The sequence below is a fragment of the Scyliorhinus torazame genome, chromosome 14, assembly GCF_047496885.1.
Source record: "Scyliorhinus torazame isolate Kashiwa2021f chromosome 14, sScyTor2.1, whole genome shotgun sequence".
Taxonomy (NCBI): Eukaryota; Metazoa; Chordata; class Chondrichthyes; order Carcharhiniformes; family Scyliorhinidae; genus Scyliorhinus; species Scyliorhinus torazame.
The window spans coordinates 104744854-104753349 of record NC_092720.1 but is presented as its reverse complement, the minus strand read 5'-3'; the positions used below and the strand labels follow the sequence as shown (position 1 = coordinate 104753349).

The 8496-nt window shown below is 54.1% G+C and overlaps 1 non-coding gene across 1 annotated transcript; it reads right to left on the bottom strand.

Moving 5' to 3' along the window:
• Positions 1-8161: 8161 nt before the first annotated feature.
• trnal-cag (transfer RNA leucine (anticodon CAG)) lies at positions 8162-8244 on the bottom strand. Its single transcript has one exon. It is a non-coding gene; the product is annotated as a tRNA-Leu (tRNA).
• Positions 8245-8496: the final 252 nt, after the last annotated feature.

Here is an 8496-nt window from a genome sequence, read left to right as displayed (position 1 = left end):
TACAATGCTGTTCCATTGAATGCACTCAACTTCCCTCACTCCTCACCCATGGATGGGACACACAGATCGCTGAAACTCTCAAGGGTCGAAGCTCTTCATTTAGGTGGAGTTGAGAGGAACAACTGTGGGGAATTGGCTATTGTGTGACAGGGGAGGGAGTGAGGCTCAGTGAAAGGCGCTCACATGGGGAGTGGGGGGGGGGGGGGGGGGGGGGGGGGAGTTGCGCATGGGCGAATGTCCCAGATCCTCAGAGGGCTTTGGATTAGAGCATTGTCAGGAATACTCAATGTTAACTTTGATGTTCTCTTCCTTTCGGTTCTTGATTCTGGTGAATCATGGAGCCAGTCGATTGCTATCGAGGAGCAGCGACATCGATGTGCCGCTGCATGCGGCCAGGACCAGCGCCCTGCAGAGCAGGGGGAGGTTGGGCCCATTGATCTTCCGGGATCAGGCCACAGATAACGGAGCCTCGGGTGTTCCGATGTCATGGGGCAAACAATCCCACCCATAATGTTTTGGCCTTTCTGTTTTCATGAATTCCACAGGCAAGGGTGTGTTTTGTTCCTACCTCCAAATGTCAGCGATCCAGTGCCGTGAGAAGACAGCGTCTGTCCTGGGGATTGAAATGGATTGGATTTGTTTATTGTCACGTGTACCGAGGTACAGTGAAAAGTATTTTTCTGCGAGCAGCTCATCAGATCATTAAGTACATGAGAAGAAAAGGGAATAAAAGAAAATATTTTTAAAAGATTAGAACGAGTATAAGTTAAGTAAAAAGTGGCTATTGTGGACGGTGTACCATTCCTGATGCAAGAGTTGGCCCCATATGGACTGGGAGGTTACCCATTGCCTGTGGCCCTGAAAGTTGCTGCCTCACAGCTACAGGGACCGGGTTCAGCTCTGGCCTTGGGTGACTGGGGTGACTGCGTGGAGTTTGAGCTTTCTCCCCGTGTCTGCATGGGCTTCCTCTGGCTGCTCCGGTTTCCTTCCACAGTCCAAAGATATGCATGTTAGGTGGATTGGCCATGCTAAACTTCCCCTTAATGTCATAGAAAAAGGTTTGGTGGGGTTATGCGGATAAGCTGGAGGTGTGGGCTTAAGTAGGGTACTCTTTCCAAGGGCCGGTGCAGACTCAATGGTCCAAATGGCCTCCTTCTGCACTGTAGGGATTCGATGATTCTATGCCAGCAGCTCGTTTCAGGGCTGTACGGGTAACCTGTGCCACATACCCCAGTCAGAAGCAAGGGCCCACATGTACATCAACTTGGACTGGGACCCAGATGCCAGGACCATGGGCTTCACCCATAAAGCAGGCATGCGCCAGGCACAGGGCGTCATCAACTGCACCAATGTAGCTCTGTGTTCCCCATGGTGGCATGGGGCACCACTTTTGAACTGCAAGGGACACCACTGCCCCAATGTTCAGGTCTTCTGTGACCATACGATGCGCATCATGCAGGCGGGTGCCCGTTTCCTGGAGGGCGCCAATCATCGTTACACCTTGGGGTGCTCACAGATCTCTGACATTTTTGAGGGTAGTAGCTGGAGGGATGGCTACTTGAGCCATCAGGAGGTGGCCGATACTGCCCGTGCGGAGGCCACAAAAACCCGCTGAGACTCACTACAGTGCGGCTCATTCGTCAATGCATATGTTGGTTGGAGCAAGCTATTGGAATGTTCAAGAGACGATTCCAGTGCCTGGACAAGCCATGGGGATCCCTCCAACACAGCTCCCAGAGGGTGTCCTGCATCATTGTGGGCTGCTGCGTTCTACACAACCTGGTACTGCAGTGGGGTCAGTTGTAACTCGGCATAACAACGTCATCATTGTGGGAGTTGGGAAAGACTCTGAGTTAACATTCTCACACTGCACAGAGGTTAAGCACCTTGGCTGCTCAGTGGTTTACAGAGCATGGCAGCATGACATGACAGCGTGGAGACTCTGTATGGATAGTCAAAGTGATTTTAATGCTAACTAGTTATTACAATGGTGACTTTTCTCTGCTAGTGCCTAAGTTTGCTCCTGCCCACTAGGTGCCTATCGTTTCTTAGTCTTCCCAACCTCTCTCCACATCCAGGTATATCCCCAGGATCCACATCTGAGATTGAGGAAGCTTGCTGACTTCCATGCCTTATTGCCTGAGATGACCTTGATGGGCATTCTCGGGCGGGGGGGGGGGGGGGGAGGCTTGACCTTAAGGGTCCGGGCCTGCTTTCGGGCAGCACGGGTATTGCCTCCTCAGTGTGTGGGGCTGGAGGTGTCTCGCTCACCAAGGGGGGGGGTTTGTCAGGTGGGTTTCACACCCCCAGGGTCTGCTGGGTGGAAGGCCCTGGGCTGCGCTCCTGCCAATCTCTTACCTTCAGGTACCTAGGGATCCTTGGGCTCCTCCAAGGGACAGAGGGGAGGCTGGAGTGAGATCTAGAAGCCCCGCCGTCATCTGGCATTCCCACCAGTTGCCTGCACCATGCAGTTCCATGGAGTGCATGTTTCCATTGCACATGCTACCCTCACAGTGTTGGCCTCATTGCGCCAAACTGATGGCAGCATCTCCTTGTTCGGAAGGTGATGGGACTCTTTCATTGGGCCTTGCAGTCCGAGGAAGGATGATGTCATCCCTTCCTGATGCTCATAACTCTTCATTTGCAGTTCCAGTAGCTCTCGGATAACCATACCCAGGGGCATGTCATCGGCATGGGGCTCAGTAAAGCATGGACTCCAGCATCTCTCCGTGTGTCGGATTCCTAGGACATCCCTGCTACTGCTTGTTGCGGATCATCAGGTGTGAGATGCTCACAGTGAATGACCCAAAGGCCTGCCTGCTACTTAATCCCACCAAGGTGTGAGTATCTGAGCTGGTGGAGGGTGTGGGTAACATGTGTGACACGTCTTCAATGCTGGTCCGCAAGATTTTAATTTATAAAAAAAAAAATTTAGAGTACCCAATTAATTTTTTCCAATTAAGGGGCAATTTAGCGTTTACAGGGTCTTACCACACATCTTCTAATATGTACAACAGTGGTGATTACCACATTCACCCCCTGTTAAAATTGAGTCCGGTGGGGGTGGTGGAGAACTATATACAGAGCAAGTTTAATATACAGAAGCGAAAAAATATATTTCTTGCTGACGTCCAGTACAAGGTGGTTTGATAATCCCGAACCAATTATAGATTTAGCCGGTCCGGGGCCTTGATGTGGCGTTGGGAGCGACGCAGTGGTGGCGGCGATTCCGGTGTTGGTCTGGTCCTCGGTGACTCCGGGAGCGTGCCGAAATCCTCTTCATCCTCGGGCGTGGGCAGGGGGAGGACGGTTGGTCCTGGGGGGTTGCTGCTGGGTGCGCTGGGGGAGGTGGAGCCAGGCCGGAGGGGTGTGTGTGTGTGGAACCTGCTGGTGCCAGGTCCCTGAGGGAGACAGTATCCTGGCGGCTGTCGGGGTATGCTACGTAGGCACACTAGGGTTAGCGTGAAGTAACTGCATCCTTCCAACCAACGGGTCCGCCTTGTGGAGTCGGACGTGCCTACGGAGGAGTACGGGTCCTTGAGCTGAGAGCCAAGTCGGGATCGACACCCTGGATGTGGACTTCCTGGGGAAGGCAAAGAGATGTTCATGGGGTGTGTCGTTAGTGACGGTGCATAGTAGCGACCGAATGGAGTGCAGTGCATTGGGGAGGACCTCCTGCCAGCAGGAGGACGGGAGATTTCTGGACCGTAGGGCCAGTTGGACGGCCCGTTCTCCCTCTCCACCTGCCCGTTTCCCCGGGGGGGTTATAGCTGGTCGTCCTGCTGGAGGCAATACCCCTGCTGAGCAGGAACTGACGCAGCTTATCACTCATGAATGAGGATCCCCTGTCACTGTGGATGTAGGCGGGGAAGCCGAATAGAGCAAAGATTGTGTTGAGGGCTTTGATGACGGTGGCAGACGTCATGTCGGGGCTTGGGATGGCAAAGGGGAATCTGGAGTATTCATCGACCACACTGAGGAAATACGTGTTACGGTCGGTGGAGGGGAGGGGCCCTTTGAAATCCACGCTGAGGCGTTCAAAGGGGTGGGAGGCCTTCAGCAGGCGCACGTGGTCCGGCTGGTAGAAGTGCGGTTTGCACTCTGCACAGATCTGGCAGTGATTGCCCTGACTTCCTCGATGGAGTAGGGCAGATTCTGGGCCTTTATGAAATGGTACAACCGTGTGACTCCCGGGTGACAAAGGCTGTCGTGCAGGGTGCGGAGTCGGTTTACTTGTGCGCTGGCACATGTACCTCGGGATAGGGCATCTGGGGGCTCGTTGAGCTTGCCGGGGCAATACAAAATCTCGTAGAAGTAGGTGGAGAGCTCGATCCTCCACCTCAAGATTTTATCATTTTTGATCTTACCCCGCTGTGTGTTATTGAACATGAAGGCTACCGACAGTTAGTCAGTGAGGAGAGTGAATCTCCTGCCGGCCAGGTAATGCCTCCAATGCCGCACAGCTTCAACGATGGCTTAGGCCTCTTTTTCGACGGGGGAGTGCCAAATTTCGGAGGCATGAAGGGTTCGTGAAAAGAATGCCACGGGCCTGCCTGCCTGATTGAGCGTGGCGGCTAGGGTGATGTGTGATGCGTCGCTCTCCACTTGAAAGGGCAGTGTCTCGTCTACTGCATGCATCGCGGCCTTGGCGATATCGGCTCTAATACGGTTGAAGGCATGTTGAGCCTCGGGCGGCAGGGGGAAAAGGGTGGACTGGATGAGTGGGCGGACCTTGTCCGCATAGTTTGGGACCCACTGGGTGTAGTATGAAAAGAACCCCAGGCAGCGTTTGAGGGCCTTGAGGCAGTGGGGAAGGGGGAGCACCATGAGGGGGCGCTTGCGGTTGGGATCTGGCCCCAGAACTCCGTTCTGGACCACATAGCCGAGGATGGCTAAGCGGTTCATGCTGAATATGCACTTCTCCTTGTTATGGGTGAGGTTTAGGAGTGTGGCAGTGTGGAGAAATTTGGCAAGGTTGGCATCGTGGTCCTGCTGATCGTGGCCGCAGATGGTGACATTAGGTAAGGGAAGGTGGCCCGCAACCCGTACCGGTCGACCATTCGGTCCATCTCCCTTTGGAAGACAAGACCGTAGGGAACCCTGAGAAAATGGTAGAGGCAGCCATCTGCCTCGAAGGTAATGTATAGGCGGTCCGCCTTACGGATGGGGAGCTGGTGGTAGGCGGATTTGGGGTCTACAGTTGAGAAGATCCGGTACTGTGCAATCTGATTGACCATATCAGATATGCGTGGAATGGGGGACGCGTTGAGCTGCATGTATCTATTGATGGTCTGGCTGTAGTCCACGACCATTCTGCGTTTCTCACTACCACTTGGGCTCTCCAGGGGCTGTTGCTGGCCTTGATGATGCCTTACCGAAGCAGCCGCTGGACCTCGGACCTGATGAAGGTCCTGTCCTGGGTGCTGTACTGTCTGCTCCTGGTGGCGACGGGTTTGCAATCCGGGGTTAGGTTTGCAAATAGGGAAGGTGGGTCGACCTTTAGGATCGCGAGGCCGCACACAGTAAGGGGTGGTAGGGGCCCTCCGAATATCAAGGTTAGGCTCTGGAGGTTATACTGGAAGTCCAGGCCGAGTTGCAGGGCAGCGCAGAGGTTGGGGAGGACGTAAAGGCGGAAGCCGCTGAATTCTATGACCTGGACCGTGAGTGTGACCGAGTGTTACACGGAGTGGGATCCGGAGGCCAGGGAGATTCTTTGATTGGCGGGGTGTACCGCTAGGGTGCAGGGCCTTACCGTATCTGAATGGATGAAACTTTTGGTGCTCCCAGAGTCCAGCAGGCAAGAGGTCTTGTGCCCATCGATCTTCACGCTTGTCGAGGAGGTGGCTAGATTGTGCGGGCGAGACTGGTCGATCGTGACCGAGGCGAGTCAAGGCTGGTCGTCGCTGGTGTCGGACGATGGGGTGCCCGGGGGGCACGGGTCCTGGAACAATGGTGGTGCCCATGTGCCGTGGGGAAGACAAGATGATCTTGGGGTGGAAAAGATGGTGGCGCCCATGGGCCGCATGTGGTCCGAGAAGGGGAAGATGGCGGCACCCACTGGCCGCGCGTGGTCTGAGGGGGAGAAGATGGTGGCATCCACTGGCCGCGTGTGGTCCAGGGAGATGAAGATGGCGGAGCCCATTGTCCGTACACGAGGGGGGTCGGCGCAATAGCGGCGACCGAGCGGGCCTGGCACACTGCAGCGAAGTGCCCCTTCTTGCCGCAGGCCTTGCAAACAGTGGTGAGGGCTGGGCAGCGTTGGCGGGGGTGTTCCTGTTGCCCGCAGAAGTAACATCGGGGGCCCCGTGGTTGGCTGGCTGGCACGTGGCACAGGCGTATTGGCTGGGTGAGGCCCCCGGTGGGGCGGCCGTCTGCGGAGTCCATGATGTGTAGGAGGGGTGGGCCGCGCGGCTGGGGGTGTAGGCCTGAATATTGCGCGAGGCGACCATCATCGATAGCGGCAGTTGTTTTGTTGCTGCGAGGTCGAGCGTGGCCCCCTCTAAAAGTCACTGGTATATGAGGTCTGGCCTTATCCCCATAACGAAGGCATCCTGCATGAGGAGGTTCAAAAGTTCCGTGGCCGTGACAGCCTGACAGTCACAGTCTCTCACCAGGGGAATTAAAGGACGCCAGAAATCTTCTACGGACTCACCATGGAGTTGACTGTGAGTAGAGAGTATGTGTCTGGCGAAGAGCGTATACGTCTGCTGGGCATTGTAGCCACCTGGGTTGGCCAACTCCCACCGTAAAATGGAGAACAGCAAAGGCTGCAGGAAAATTCAGCCAACAGAGGCAGAAACTAGCAGGTGCAAGTTACTGTGTATTAAACTCTGCAAAAGCCCAGACAGCATCGATACAAGCAGCCATCTGCATAATAATGTAGCAGCCATCTACATACTAATGAGCGATCCCCGGGTACGATCGAAACATTTGGGATAAACAAAGCCAAGCCAGACTCCTCGGCGCCAGCAGGAGCCAACACAAAAGATGTTAACGGACACCTCAAGACCGCCCATCGATCAGGGAACCGCTCCAGTATTGGAGAAATCGACCCAAGCGATTGGAACAAAGTCCAATCACTTGGAACCAGGTACAGGGTCCGCCCCGAAAGGCGGGAAGCCCCTGGGGACTATAAAGTTAAGCCCCCAAGTTCAAATCGTTCTTCTTGACCGGGTCACTCAGCAACGCGAACCAACCCTTGACAGTGACCGGTTCAGCTACTATCGAAATCCAGTAAGTCTCAATTCAACGCTCGCTACAAGATAGCCGCTCCTAGCTACCAGTCCGTACCAACTTCGAATCCCGCAGACTCAGAACCTGAACGAAAGGCCATTTATTCCCCTGACCTGGTGGGCCAGTCCGAAGCTAAGTATAGGCCTGTTAGTTGTAGAAGTAGCTTAAAAGTAGAATTTATGCATGAGTAGCGATTACTGTGTATAATAAATGTGCTTTGATTTGAATCTTACTAATTGGTGTATTGAGTTATTGATCATTACTTGAACTTGAACCTCGTGGCGGTATCATAAAGATACCCGGCGACTCGACAGCAAAGGTTATAAAACAGAGCCAATTGAACCAACCAAAAGTTAGCAACAGCATAATTCTCTTTCAGTAGCGCCATGGCTTTGTCGTAGTTCGGCGCTTCCTGGATAAGAGGAAAGACGTTGGAGCTCAGCCGCGAGTAGAGTATCTGGACCTTCTGAGCTTCCGGGATTGGGTCTGGTGCAGGCCTGATGTGAGCTTCGAAACAAGCTGGCCGGTGTTGAAAGTCCTTTTTGGCGTTGCTTGATTGCGGATCCAGCTGCAGGCGATCCGGCTGGATGCGGAGGTCCATCTTCTGAAAATCTTAGAGTAATAAATTGATGCACGATCAATTGCACAGAGATGACAGTTGAATACAACTGAGGCTTTATTACTCTAAGATGTGTGGCCTCCTACAGCAGCTGGTGAAATTGCTGCTCTATAGGGAGCACACATATTCATACTCCGCCTACTGGGTGGAGCCAGCAGGCAGGGACTACCCCCGTACTGTAGTACAGGGTCTTACCACACATCTTCTAATATGTACAACAGTGGTGATTACCACAGGGGCGAAACCCATGCAAACATGGGGAGAATGTGCAAACTCCACACGGACAGTGACCCAGAGCCGAAAAATCAATGTCAGGAGTGGGATTTGAACTCACGCCTCCAGAGGAGACTGCGATCTGAATGCAGCGCCTTAGACCGCTCGGCCATCCTGACCCCTGGTCCCCAGGATGCCTACCTTGGAGCCGCTCGAGTCCGAGGTGTCCAGGGGGCGGCCATGAGGATAGTTCAGACTGGGCTGTTGACTGACCTGCAATGGAAAGGAGATGCATTAGTGTGGAAAAGGGAACAGTGATAGGAGAAAACACACTCACATGAGGCTTGTGCCAAGGCTGGATTTGCTGACGGTTCTCACATGTCTTTGGCCCCGACCTCACTCTCTGCACAGGTGTGATCCTGCTCCTCGCA